Raw genomic sequence first — 14,872 nt, forward strand, 5'->3', positions numbered from 1 at the left:
GTTCTTCTAGTATTTGAGTCATGTTTGTTATATCTTTGCCATTGACTACTAATTTGTGTACAGTTTTTTGTTCACTTCTACGTTTTTCAATGTTTGCGAAGTATTTTGTATTTTTTTCATTGTGTTCAACATGCTGTGCACGCGCTCTTAGTATTATTCCATTGAGACGTGTATGATAGATTCCATCTAATATTTGTTTTTTTAATGTTATTTCATTTTCAATGTCGGTGGTATCATTTGTGTTTGTTTGATGCAATTGTTTTTCAAGTGTTTCAATGGTTTTGATGGTTTCAGTTTCAAGTTTGTGTGTTTCTTTTTGTTTAAATGATGTGTATCTAATTGTTGTGTTACGTATATTTCCTTTAATTACTTCCCATAAGGTGTTTGGGTTTGCATCTTTATTATTTTGAACTGTATTTAATATTTCCTGTTTTATTTGTGTTTGATATTGTGTATCCAATAAGATGCTGTTGTTAATTTTAAAGTATCCTGGGCCTCTTTCAGGTTGTATATTATGAAGTTTAAGTTCAACTAGAGAGTGATCAGTCATAAATCCTGGTTTTATGTTACATGTGTCAATAATGTTGCAAAGAGATTCAGATATTAAAAAATAGTCTAGTCTACAAAATATTGTTGGTTTTGTGTTTGAGTGCCAGGTGAATTTGCTTTCGTTTGGGTATACTGTACGCCAGATATCTATCATATTGTAGTTTTCAATTATGTTATTTAAAATATTTCTATTTTTAGGATGAGTATAAAGGTTTCCATTCTTTTTATCTAATAACGGGTTTAGGACAGTATTGAAATCACCACCGATTATAATATTTTTATCTTGGTTATTAATTATAAAAGATTGTAATGTTTCGTAAAATGTGGAATCATCTATGTTAGGACCGTAAACGTTGATTAATGTTAGTTGTGTTTCATGTATTTTGATATCTATACTTGCTAGTCTGCCAATTATTATTTCGTTAAAATTATCAACTGTGATCCCTATGTTACTTTTTATCAGAAAGGCAATGCCTTGTTTATTAGTATATTGTCCACTGAGGTAGATGTCCCCGTCCCATTCATCTTTTAAGGTTTGTTCTAAAGTGTGTGTCAAGTGACTTTCTTGTAATAAGCATACATTATTTTTTTTTTCGTCTAACCATTTGAAGATTTTTATGCGTTTGTCTTTATTGTTGAGCCCTTTTACATTTAAAGTACATATTTTAACCATTTCAAGAGATGGAGGGTGATGTAGATGATAATTTGTGTGTGCTTGTCCAGTTGGTTTCTATTTTGAAAAATGTCCAGTTGTTTTCTATTATAAGACATAATATGTCCATTAATACAAACAAAAAAAGAAAACAAAAAGGAAAAACAGAATACATGATAATTCCACAGAAGAAAATGTCTTCACATAAGATAAAGAAGAAAAAGAATACTGAGGATATAAAAAATGGAAAATCCATAGAAATGAAGAAATACATAGATATAATGAAAAAAAAGGGAAAAAGGCAACAAACAAAACAAGACTTGTCCCAATAGAGACATACACAGGTGCGCACTTTCGTACGCTGGAAAGAAACAACAGCAAAGTATTTTAATTAAATAACAAACACGTAGGAAAAAAACACGTGTGAAGTGGTCCAGTTAAAGTATTGTTTGTATATACATGAGTATGCATGAATTAAAAACAAAAATTCTCCCTAAATTATGTCTTTTTACTCAGGAAAAAAACACAATATTTATATATATTAATATGAATAACCGTATATGAGATAATTTTCTACGTTTTATATTATTTGACTGTAAAAAAGAAGGATGATAAGAGGAGCATTACGTTCGATATTTAGGTTTTTAAAATCGGAATAATGTTATGAACATTTTTTTTTTGAGGCTATTAGTAGCGAGTATCCTATACATGGTAAGTAGTATTAAATGCTTCCAGCGAAAACAAAAAGGGAAGCAGAAGCAATGTTTTCAGTAGTAAAATTTTAATTATATTTTTATGTTATCAAAATGAATCAAGTTTCTACGCATGATAAACTATAATAGAAATGTATAGTAGTTTAAATTTCTAAAACACATTTTTCCAGTCTCAAACTCCATGAAATGATACATAAATGACAATGTTTAATCAGATAAACACTGACCCCCAGCTGACCTGGACCTGGTTTTCTGCAGCCCCAATATTCCCTGACAATGCTGAGCCCTCATACAAGAACCGGATTATAAAACCATCTGGTTAACAGGCTTTGGATTGGTTACTAGTAATTCACAGGAAGTTGTTTATATGTATTTGAATCAAGAGTGTTTAAACAACTGACTGACCTAAATTGAAGGTGTAATTCCAAGCAATATTGTAGTGTAGAAAATGCCATGCAATTCTGATAGCAAGGGAGTATTGTGTGTAAAAACATTGTGTAATTAATGCAGTGTGGAAATGAACAATACGTTTGTTTCAAAAGAGGTTCAAAGTGGCTGGTTACTGTGTTTTGGAATTCTTCACCAAATTCCTGTGTTGCTGGAATACTACAGAACAGCATAAAAGGTTTGTATTTTGATTTCTGCATTTCTTTTTAATTTAGATTTTTGAATAATATAATTATACGCCCGTATAAAATACGGGACGTATTATGTAAAACCCCTTGGCGGGCGGGCGGGCGGCGGGCGGGCGGCGGGCGGCGGGCGGAAGGCATCACTTTGTCCGGACTCTAATTCAAATTGTATTCATCCGATCTTCACCAAACTTTGTCAGCAGTTGCATCTAGTTGATATCTAGGCCAAGTTCGAATATGGGTCATGCCGGGTCAAAAACTAGGTCATAGGGTCAATAAGTGCATTTTCAAAGGGGCCACTTTGTCCGGACTCTATTTCAAATTGTATTCATCCGATCTTCACCAAACTTGGTCAGCAGTTGCATCTAGTTTTCAAATTGAAAACCTGGTTTTGTTACAATTTTATCCCTTGTTGATTTGTATACACCCGATTTTAAAAACGGGACGTATTATAGTTTCACCCTTGGCGGGCTGGCGTCGTCGACATGAGTGTCCGCTCTCTAATTCAAATAGTTTTCATCTGATCTTCACCAAACTTGGTTAGAAGTTGTGTCTAGATGATAAGTAGGTCAACTTCAAATATGGGTCATGCCGGGTCAAAAACTAGGTCACGAGGTCACTTAGTGCATTTCAAGCATTTAGCTTGGTGTCTGCTCTCTAATTGAAGTAGTTTTCATCTGATCTTCACCGAATTTAGTCAGATGTTACGTCTAAATGATATCTAGGTCAAGTTCAAATGTGGGTCATGCCGGGTCAATAACTAGGTCTCGAGGTCACTTGGTGCATTTCAAGCATTGAGCATGGTGACCAAAACCTTCGAACGGGCGTATCTTGTGACAGTTTGGCACTCTTGTTTGAATTATATTGATGTACTGTGTTCCAGTGGGAAATGTAAAAGGATGATCCATGGAAAGTCAATGTTGTGTGCCAATTTGAAGAAAAAACAACACAATTTCTAACAATAATAGATAAGAATACAAATATTGCTTTTAAATATATAGTTAGTACTTATATAAAACAACATTTCAGATCATATCATAGGATGGGGGGAAAAAGGGCAGCACAAAAGCAGACAGTGTACAAACCAACACCAGTACAGCTTACATATGGTGTAGTGGAAGCCAATAAGTTTAACATGAAGTCTCCACCTAATGGCTTAAGTTGGACCACTGTGATCAAAGTCTGCAAGGGACTTATCATTGGGAGGAATGTGAAACGGTAAAACAACAAGCACACAGAATATATTAAAAAATTGAAACTGAAAATTGCCAAATGACATTGACCTTATCTGTTAAAATACCAATTCAAAGCTGACCTACATTTTTGTTTAAAAGCGGATATTTGTTGATTTCTGTAGCATATCAATTTCATGTCATGATCTAGTCATGTAGAAATTATCAGGTTTTCTTTTATCACAAGTAAATAATAATATCACTATGCTATAACATGCTTATACCCTGTTTTTACAAATAAACTGTTAGCTCTGAACTGTAAAGCTAATTTTCAACTTGCAATGAGTTTCATAAAAAAAGCAGAATAGCAGATTCCTCAGAGCATCATTATGAAACATATCAATTAATCTTTTAATATTTTAACTCATAAAATTGCTTCCTGCTAATTATGGTTGCAGTCACATTTATTGAAATAAAAGGATATAAAAAATAATAACATTATATACATTTCAGTGGTATTGATTTCTCTTTTTTTCAGAGCTCTGGTGTTTAAAAGGTTCACCTTCATCCAGAACACGAAGTGTACATTACTCAGAGGCAACTTTCACAAGAACGGCATGCTTGAGCCTATATCAACAAAAGTTAACAATTGCTCTGCTGGATGTCCTTTTCAGCTGGTAACAACTTGCAAAGTCCAGCGCCAATGGGTCTGGGAAGGCCAATAATACTCTAATATCAACAACATGTTTGCCTTGTGTTGCCACACAGGCTGTGAAACATTTTGTGTTAAATGCATTTAAAAAAGACAATGGTACACTGTGCCTGTTTGATTCAGCTTTCAACGACATAATTAACAGTAAATGTGCAAATGCTAGAAGGGCACTAACTTGTTGAAATGTTGAAATGTGTCAATTATGTAGATATGTATATACTATGTTATATAAACTGTAAAATATAAATTGTTCATTTGTACTCTTTACTTTTTTCTGATTGGAAGGTTGAACAAACTTGAAAGTACTATTCTATGGAATCTGCAAGCTTGCACAAGCTTGCGCGAGCTTGCAAATAAACATCATCAGCAAGCTTGCACAAGCTCGCGCAAGCTTGCTGCGAGGTTCCAATTCTAAGCTTGTGCAAGCTTAATGAATCGCAAGCTTGCAAAACAAGAATTAGCAGCAAGCTTGCGCAAGCTCGCGCCAGCTTGCTGCGAGGTTCCAATTCTTTGCTTGCGCAAGCATCCTTTGCAAGCTTGCCGCAAGCTTGCGACAAGCTTGCCGCAAGCATGTTAAAAGAGCTTGCGATTTTGGTTTGGGTTCAATCATCACTGGTTACTTCTAGGTAGCAATTAGCTGCTGATAGTATCAGCTTGATATACAGAAAACATACCTATGATAGTAGATTCGTGTATTTCAATACATTTAAATAAACATGTGTTGTAATGTTTAGTTGTGTCTTAATAGACTATAAGGAGGTATGATTCTTGAACTTCCGTAAAAATACTCTACATCAATATAATATGTTTGTGATTTTGTAATATCTTCAATACAGTTTACGTAGTTGTTCACAAACAAATGGAAATAATAACTACAAATGAAATAGTATACGTACTGATGTACCAGTAAACCTATTGTAAATACTTGTAAATTAAAGAAATTGAAGAGGTGTGACCACAAAGAAGTCACAGGGGGCCAATGTACGTTGATAGACTCTGGAAAAGTGACATGCATAACTTAGTGACAAATCTTTAAAAACGGACATACATGTAATAATACACACACACTTAGTATTGCTAGTGGGACATTTCAACACAAAATATGTATACAAACCGTTTTTTAGCTCATCTATTTTTTGAAAAAAAAAAAAGAGCTATTGTCATCACCTTGGCGTCGGCGTTGGCGTCTGGTTAAGTTTTGCGTTTAGGTCCACTTTTCTCAGAAAGTATCAATGCTATTGCATTCAAACTTGGTACACTTACTTACTACATGTATCATGAGGGGACTGGGCAGGCAAAGTTAGATAACTCTGGCATGCATTTTGACAGAATTATGTGCCCTTTTTATACTTAGAAAATTGAAAATTTTGGTTAAGTTTTGCGTTTAGGTCCACTTTTATCAGAAAGTGTCAATGCTATTGCATTCAAACTTGATACACTTACTTACCATCATGAGGATGGACTGGGCAGGCAAAGTTAGATAACTCTGGTGTGCATTTTGACAGAATTATGTGCCCTTTTTATACTTAGAAAATTGAAAATTTGGTTAAGTTTTGTGTTTAGGTCCATTTTATTCCTTAAGTATCAAAGCTATTGCTTTCATACTTGCAACACTTACTAACTATCATAAGGGGACTGTGCAGGCAAAGTAATGTAACTCTGACTGGCATTTTGACAGAATTATGTGCCCTTTTTATACTTAGAAAATTGAAAATTTGGTTAAGTTTTGTGTTTAGGTCCAAAATTTCTCGAGTCAGATCTGCTGTGTGCTGCTGAAAGTAATTTATTTATCGGAAGGGATGTCCATTCGTTTCTTCTGACGGCCTTGACGTTGACCTCCCTCTAGCATGCCCTGGCGAACCGGCTTGCTCAGAGAGTCGTGTCTGGTGGTGTGTCCAAACCAAGCTAGCTTTTGTCGTATGACAGTCGCAAGTAAGGCCTCCTGTGGACCAACAAGTGTTGCAGTCATGTTCATGAACGTACTAGTTGGTCTTGTGCTCCCTAAAGGAGATACTGAGCAGTCTTTGGAGATATTTATGTTCACATGCCAGTATCCTGCATTCTGTATCCCCGTGAAGGGTCCAGGTGTCGCAGCCGTAGAGTAGGATGAAGACTACGAAGAAATTGTAGAGCCTGTACTTGGTGAGGAAGCTGATTGATCTGATTTTAAACAACCTGCTTGTTCTTACAATCGCTGCGGTCACCATGGAAATTCTTTTTCAGACCTCAGCGGTACTGGTACCATCCTTGGACAGGGTTGCGCCCAAGTACTTGAAGTTGGCCACTTCTTCTCGCTTCTGACTGTTCATGGTGATGTCTGCACTGGTGTTCATCGTGCTCTTAACCATGATCTTCGACTTCTCCGTGCTGACCTCGTATGCTCCTGCTCTGCCATAGAGTATGTGGGTGAGATCTTGAAGTTCACTGCTGGTGCCACTCATGCGGTCAATGTCATCAGCAAATCTTGAGTTGAAGATGGATCTTCCAACGGTGCAGATAGAGGTGTGGTGGTAATAGAGTCTCCAGCATTATCTTATCTTCTGAATGTAAAGGTTGAGCAGGACAGGAGAGAGCAGACAACCCTGACGAACGCCCACTGATGTCCTGAAGAAGTTCCTCTTCTTTCCGTTAAGTAGCACTGCGGTGCTGGCGTTTCCCTAGACTTCTTAAATGGCTTGCACCAGACCTTCGTTAATGTTGAATGCTCTCATAACATGCCATAGCTTATCATGTCACACGCGGTCGAAAGCTTTCTTAAAGTCAATGAAGTTGTGAAAATGGTCGCGTTGATGCTGCAGGTGTTTCTCAATGATGATGCTGAAAATAAAGATCTGTTCCACCGTGCCCCACCCAGCTCTTAATCCGGCCTGCTTTTGGCTAGCAGTTCCTCTGCCGTATGTTTCAATCGATTAAAGATAATGCATAGCATGGGATGACTGGTGAGGCTGCTGTTGCGGTTATTCTTAGAACAACTTGAGGTTGCACATTTTCAGTAGGGGTTTGACCGGTGACGGGGTCCCCTCCTTGGGCCGCTGCTTTTCCTACCAGATATTTTGGCATAGTACCGTCATTGCTGCTGTCCTTGCATCTCCTCCGTGCTTAATCAGCTTGGAAGGGACGTTGTCCACTACAGGGGATTTTCCTGGCTTAAGACTACTTCCTCCTCAGACTACGCACTGCCTGGAAATCAGCGGATCCACAAAACATCGCAACCATGGCATGTTCTGATTAAATATCTGTGTATGCAGCGTCGTAAGGCAGCTTAGGCACAACGATGCTACTGCCTCAAATACTGCAAGTTGTTCCACAATTAATGAAACTAAGGCAATCAAAGGCGCATAATTGCATGTAACAATATATCCTATTTGTCATTTGCAAACATGCATTCATCTTCTTCTGAATGCATATGACTGCAAAACAGGAAACCGTTTCATCTATCATAACCGCATACTTTGCAAGCTAATTGCTCATTTTGAATTCGTATCAACACGGACATTCGCAAAGTTTTATTAGAATTTCTAAACAAATGAATTCGCGTTGGATATGCTATTGCTTTTATATAACGGGTTCAGCGTTGCAAATTGCAATTCAGTACAATCTGGCATTTGCACTTTATCAATAGTGTAAAAAGCGTTACATTAAAAACTTCTTCAATCATAAATGTCGTTTAAAGAAATTCTCTGCATCACCCTTTATTTTTAGCAAAACAAACATCCATTGATAAATATGTTCACACATGCACGCATGCAATTATTAATGTGACCTGCACGCATGCAATTAAAAATGTGAACTTCATTTAACTTCACTTCAAAGACAAACATGTCCTTCTGAGACTAAAACAATGAGTGTGTAATGGGAAAATGCCAATAATCATACCATCAGTGTGTTTATTTACAAGTATGACCATCCTAGATACATCTTGTCTGTGTTGTTTATCAGTATTGATTCCTAAAATTGAATGTCATAAACGAAGTAAAAAAATAAAATATATGATCGTTCATAATCCGATTTTAAATCCAATCAGTTCATGCTTTTGTTTAAAATCCTAACATGGTGAGCTAATTGTTTGGATTTAACTCTAGTTTTAGTTTGTTGTTAATGGAACTTTCGTTTATATTTGCATTTACAATCGCTAGAAATAATAAAATATACAAAAATGCATTCAAGTTTATATCAGTCTCAGTAAGGTTTTTAATTTCAAAATAAGATACGAAATTGTATTGTTCTTCATGTAACTAAGCTTTAATTTTAGAAAATGTTTAGAGGAATCAAAGTTCATAGTTTTAAAGTTTGAAGTCATTTTTGTCACACAAACTGAGGCTGGCTGTTGCAATATATATATATATATATAAATAACTCTAAGCTCTACAAGCGTTAATTGTCACATATACTAATACTCGCCCCTGCGAAGATTGTTAGAACTGTTCTATAACATTTCTAGAATTGTACTGGAACTAATGACTAGAAGTGTTCTGGAATCATCCTTAAAATGCTCTAGAACGATTTAGAACAGTTGTTGAACGTTAAATGAGAATAATTTCTAGAACAATTTGTTCTGAAACAGTTCTGAAGGTTTGTTCTAGAACAATTCTTGAACTAGCGTTCTAGAACTTTTCCAGAATTTTTCTTGAATAAATTTCCAGAACTGTTATAGAATTGTTCTAGAAATTTTTCTCATTTAACGTTCAACAACTGTTTTAGAACAATTCTTGAACTATCGTTCTAGAACTATTCCAGAATTTTTCTTGAATAAATTTCCAGAACTGTTATAGAATTGTTCTAGAATTTTTTTCTCATTTAACGTTCAACAACTGTTCCAGAATAATTCGAGAACATTTTCAGTATGATTACAGAACAGTTCTAGCCGGTGTGTTCCAGTACAATTCTAGAAATGTTTAGAACAGTTTCGAAGGGTTGCTTCAAATAAGTCTGGAACAAAGTTCTTAAACAGTTCTGAAAATGTCCGTAAACAGTTCTTTTCAATCTCTTCGGAGGCATCTGATGGGATCAGGCTCTTCTGTGTACAGAAACTTGTCACGAGGCTCTGTAGGTGTTTGAGCACTTTGCTCTGAAATCATTTAGATAACAAATGTAGTCACATCTTAAACTAAACAAGAAGTCTAAATGATCCAGCTGGACAGTATTACAAATATAGACATAACGTCTTTTTATTTAGTCAATATTGAGTGTACTTATTATCAAAGTATTCAAACAAATAATTACACATTTGATCACAACATTAGTATTTTCAAATTGAGAATGCTTCAATACAGCAAACCTTGTAAGTAAACTGGTGATGGATAACACAATTTGACATTCAGCACCAACTTAAATACGAACACAATATAATATTCAAGACACTGTTGCAGGTTTTTATGATTTGAACGCATTAAATACTGGATTTTATATATTTCTAAGGGATTAAAATAAAAAGTATTAGACAACCAACATACTTCTGAGATTTTGCTTTGCAGCATTGTTCGTCAGGTCAATATCTTCGGAGGCATCTGATGGGTTCATGCTCCTCTTTACAGGCAACTTATCACGAGGCTCTGTTGGTGTTTGATCACTGAACTCTAAAATCATTCATGAAATGTGTTGAAAACCAAACTTGAGCATTGTGTCATGCGATCATGAATACTTTGTTTTAGACCATCAAATTTCACATTTGGAAATTCTGGCTAGACTGAGTAGTTACTCATACAAACAATTAGCTAATGTTATCGAACGTTTGTTAATCAGATTTTTTTTTCAAATAAATTCACTCACCCCTGGCTAGTGAGTGAGTGTGAAATTGGATAACTGTGAACAATGTGTTCATGTTTCATTTATAACAGGGAAAAAATCATATATCTATAGGCAGTGTTGACCAACTGATAAAAAAAATACTTATAATAACACTTATTCAATGGAGGCAAATTGAATTTCTTGAGTCTCATTTAAGTGTCCAACTCACATTCATAAATATTAAAGCCTGTAATTTTGGACTGCCTGCCTGTCCTGAACTGTGAACATGCCTTGAAAATAATACCTACCTTGAGTTTTTTTCCTATCTTAAGTTGCCTCGAAAGCATGCTTAGGCGGTCGCTTTGCTTGCTTCAAGAGAAACCTCGTCATCTGTAATCAACAGTATATACAAATTTTAATATTATTATTATGACAATATATTTATTTACAAGATTATTTTTCGTTATCCGAAAATATGATTGCCCGAACCTGTACTATTTACAACAAATTGTTTAACAATGATCAGGAAGACCCCTTAACTTTAATATTGATTTATTTCAATACTTTTTATCATACATGCCATAATTTTTCAGACCAATTCCGGGACATTGAGTTAAATTGTCCGGGACTTTTGCCGATTTTCCGGGACATGTATAAAATGTAGCAATATTTATAGACATATGCATTTTGATACGTTTTTTTTTGTTTCGCATCGTTAATTGCAATAGTTCGAAAGCCTATCCGAAATACACTTGATCTATTAACGTCAAATTAAACATTACTAATTCCGTTACTAGATACAAGCCACGTGTTTTCAGTGTAAGCGTTCTAAACATAGATGGTGACGTCACTGCGTTATTGTTATTAAGACTGGTGTGTAACGCGTAGTTGTTGATACGCCTTTATTCACTCAGCGATGTTGGACTTCAGATGTGTGAACAACTATCCTTTGCCCTTGCGCAGCGGGAAATAATGATGTAGTAGATTAAAGTCAATTAACAACCACATTAAACAATGCCGCCTTTTCGGTTTGACCGCGAACGTGAGACAATCGAAATGATAACAGGACCCCTGTTAATTGATCGATTTTGACACGTAGCGTAGTCTGCCTATTCGGGTAGGCATTGTCATGGAGACGCTGCAGATATACACAGATTCGAGGTGCAGTTAAGCCTAAGAAAAGGTACATGTATATATGGATTTTGTAAATTCCGGGACATTTGACAGATTTCCGGGACAGCGGGACAAGTTCTTCATTTCCGGGACTGTCCCGGACAATCCGGGACGTATGGCATGTATGCTTTTTATCAATACACAGTGTTATAAACAGTAAGTGAAATATACTTGCTCTACGGCGATTGAAATATGAACATTTTTAGGGGACATTGTTAACCGAGACACCGCCTCGTCAAATAGGTCCGCGTTGAGCGAACTGAAATATCATTTTGCGGTATTCTCCGACAGGAATTTATTAACATTAGTGACGAGGCGGGCTTAACGCTTTCAGTCATAAAAAAGTGTTCGCCCCATTCAAGAACCTTTTAGATTGGTACCAAAAGTTTGGCTATCAAACGAATTTACTTACGATGGATTTCACTGATCACCGCATCGTATGTTTGTTTTTGGTAAGTGGCTTTGATGAGATCTCCCTCCTGGTAGTGAGCAACATCTATTTTGGGTGCAACTACATTTTGTGGTTCGATAAAGCTAACACGCGATTGAACAAGAAAATAACGTCTGCCATTTAAAAAAAGCGCGCTTATATGCACCCGACTGTTTTTCGTTAATGCTGCTCCGCTGACAGTCTACGTAAATAAAATAAAAACCAGTCAGCTCTGTTTTGTGAATTTTGGCCAATGAAATTATCTCTTACATTTGGGGTTAGGCTGGGTAGATTTTCAGAGACCCGTATGATGCGGTGCTGAAATAAGCTTTGGAATTTAATTTTCCAACTTAAAATTAATCCCTCCTTACTAAATTCATATCTTCATGTTAAGTTAAACGACACATCGAAAGGAAAACCATCTTCATGTATCGGAAAATGGTAAGTACCAGTGCTTGATATGTGATAAAGAATAATCAACCAGACAGAGAGTTCTTACGATGCTGGCCGGTAATCTTGCGCAGTTAAGGGTCAATTGTTTTAAAAACATGTTCTTTTATAAATTGGCTACATAATATCTAAATTTATTATGAAAATTATAAGTTCATGTGCTCATTAACACAAAAATATCTGATTAATTCAGTGAAGAATTGTCCGATTTGATTTCAAAACAAACATGACTCACCTCATTTTCAAACTATCACAGTGTCCGGTAATCTTGCGCACTTTGTATAATGACCTCGTTTAGGCAAAATTGTACACATATGGTGTCCAATTATTGACAAAAAACATTCCAGAAAAATATTTTAAAAATCAGTTTGCAAAACCATTGAAATTAAATGTGGATTTCTAGTGCAGTTTTTGTTCACTACAAATCAAAAAATATATAATCACTAATAATAGTGGACAATTACAACAATGTAATAAAAAAGTACCGGTATGCGTGAAAAAAAAACCATAACAGGTTTGATACCACGATCATGCTTCCATAGTGTACAGAAAATATCAAAACTAGGCCATTGCGCATGCGGAGATCATACCAAATTGGTTTGACAGAATGGCGGGAAATGATGACTATGTCGTCTGATGCGATATATTTTCATGGCAAAAAATACCATAACTGATCGGATATTGTGCAATGGAATGCTTGGATTTATGAATTCTTAATTTAAAGTATGAAAACGCTAAAGACTGCAGGGAATTTGTGATTCATTTTGAAGTTTTCATAAGAAGGCCAGTGTTTACCATATATAGGGATGATGCAACCGGTGTTTAAATGTAATGATCGAATTTAATTTTGCATGGAATACGTAACTTTTAAATCCGTTAATTCTTTAAAATGTGAAATTCCATCTTTCATCACTAATGAAAACCATTCGTCGTCTGCGAGATTCGCAAATGCGAAGTGCGCAAGATTACCGGATGCGCAAGATTACCGAACTTAACTGTACACTTCGAAACACGGGTTAAGTAAGTCAACGTGTATTGTGGGTCGAACACTATTCTTAATACAGCTGTTATTACAATTCATAAATGGTCCATTTGCTGAAGGGCGAGTATAAGGCAAATGGACGCATTTTTTTTTCTGTTTTATAACTGGTTATCATTTTTTTAAACCACATAAACACCAATGCTTATTTTTTTGAAGATTACACTGCAAGTTAGGCAAGTGATTTCAGTATTAAACAATGCTCAATGTTTACATTGAAAGTCTCATTGCACGCAACTTCAGGCTGGGATTATAGACCTGTGATGCTCACTAAAATAACTTCTTGAGGCCCGGGAATAGTTTATTATGAGACTTTAATCTATCGATGACTACAAGAAGACGAGACTTGGCAAAACATTAAATAATCTAAAAATTTGTGAAATTAACATTAATAACATGCAAGAGTAAAATGACATTGGTCACCTTTACACCCATGTATTCTGGAATGCCTGACTGAATAAGGTTAATTACTGAAATTTTAACTTAAGAAAAGCATATTTCTAAAACATCATTACAGAAGAAAACACTTGGTTTACATAAAACGAAAAAAACAAGTGTTATTTTGTCCGAATTATGTTGCCTTCCAGAAGTAGTTACACACTTGGTAGTGTGGCTCACACATGAGGTAGAATGGCCGTGGTAACTACTTGGGAGGCAAAACAACTAGGGGAAAGGAAACTACTTGGGAGCAAAACAACCTGATACTGTACAGAATTTAATTTTGTTTGAACATGTTGATTTTTGTAAACCACAATCATTTGCTTGTGAATTAAGTTTCTGTAATTATAAACCTGTTAATGAGTTAAAGAGTTTATATTTGTTTCAAAATATACATTCATATGTCTTTTTTCCAGGTCCACTGAAGCGTGTGAAGAAACTGTATTTTGATGATGAAACACTTCCAGTGCCACGTTCTACACACTATTGGAGACAGATTTAATGTAGAAAACTACACAAATATCTGAATAATGTTATGAAAAAGATGGATGAAATCCACCCATTACAGTTACCAGAAGCTCCTGTAGTTAGTCACCTAATTCCAGTTTAGTTCTCTGAGATTCTTGTGATGGTGAATGTTGAGGAACTCTGTGAAGTCCTAGTGTTTTAATTGACGCAAGATTACATGCAAATTCAGAAGACACTAAGTATGCAGAATTCCGAACAGATACAGTAAAAAAATAAATAAATAATGTGTAATTTGGTGACAAATTATAGTCAGTTATATACATGTATATGTATGTGTGTAGCAGAAGATTTTGTAAGGACTTAAAGGAGAAGTACTTTTTGGTATTTCAGGGATAATTTTCTCCAGTTCTCCATAAAAGCTTATGTTTGGATACTCATTAGGAGTGCCTCGTAACGTTGTTTCTAGTGAGTACCCACATAATGTTTTAAGATTAGAAATAATACAAAGTATCCCAGACCTATCAACAAACACTCCTCCTTAACATTAGTCCTCTGTTTGTGTATGATATATATATATATCTCATGATATGACAGCAATATCTTGCAGACACCACAGCAAGCAAAGTTTCAATGTGAAAATTGTTTTGAAATATAATTTGAAAGAAGTCAAATTATCATTGTCTGAACTAGTTTATTTTAAATATGTAGAACAATTGT

The 14,872-nt window shown here is 35.4% G+C and overlaps 2 protein-coding genes and 1 long non-coding RNA gene across 4 annotated transcripts in view; 2 read left to right on the forward strand and 1 right to left on the reverse strand.

The window, feature by feature from the left end:
• The window catches only part of LOC127847548 (uncharacterized), a 285,306-nt gene that overhangs the window by 116,672 nt on the left and 153,762 nt on the right, over window positions 1-14,872 (reverse strand). The window lies entirely within an intron of this gene.
• The window catches only part of LOC127847550 (uncharacterized), a 203,499-nt gene that overhangs the window by 98,538 nt on the left and 90,089 nt on the right, over window positions 1-14,872 (forward strand). The gene's annotated exons all lie outside the window — the stretch shown is intronic.
• LOC127847557 (uncharacterized) lies at window positions 11,877-14,826 on the forward strand. Its single transcript, XR_008034034.1, has 2 exons — window positions 11,877-12,201; window positions 14,104-14,826. It is a non-coding gene; the product is annotated as an uncharacterized LOC127847557 (long non-coding RNA).

Source organism: Dreissena polymorpha, chromosome 10 (assembly GCF_020536995.1).
Source record: "Dreissena polymorpha isolate Duluth1 chromosome 10, UMN_Dpol_1.0, whole genome shotgun sequence".
Lineage (NCBI taxonomy): Eukaryota > Metazoa > Mollusca > Bivalvia > Myida > Dreissenidae > Dreissena > Dreissena polymorpha.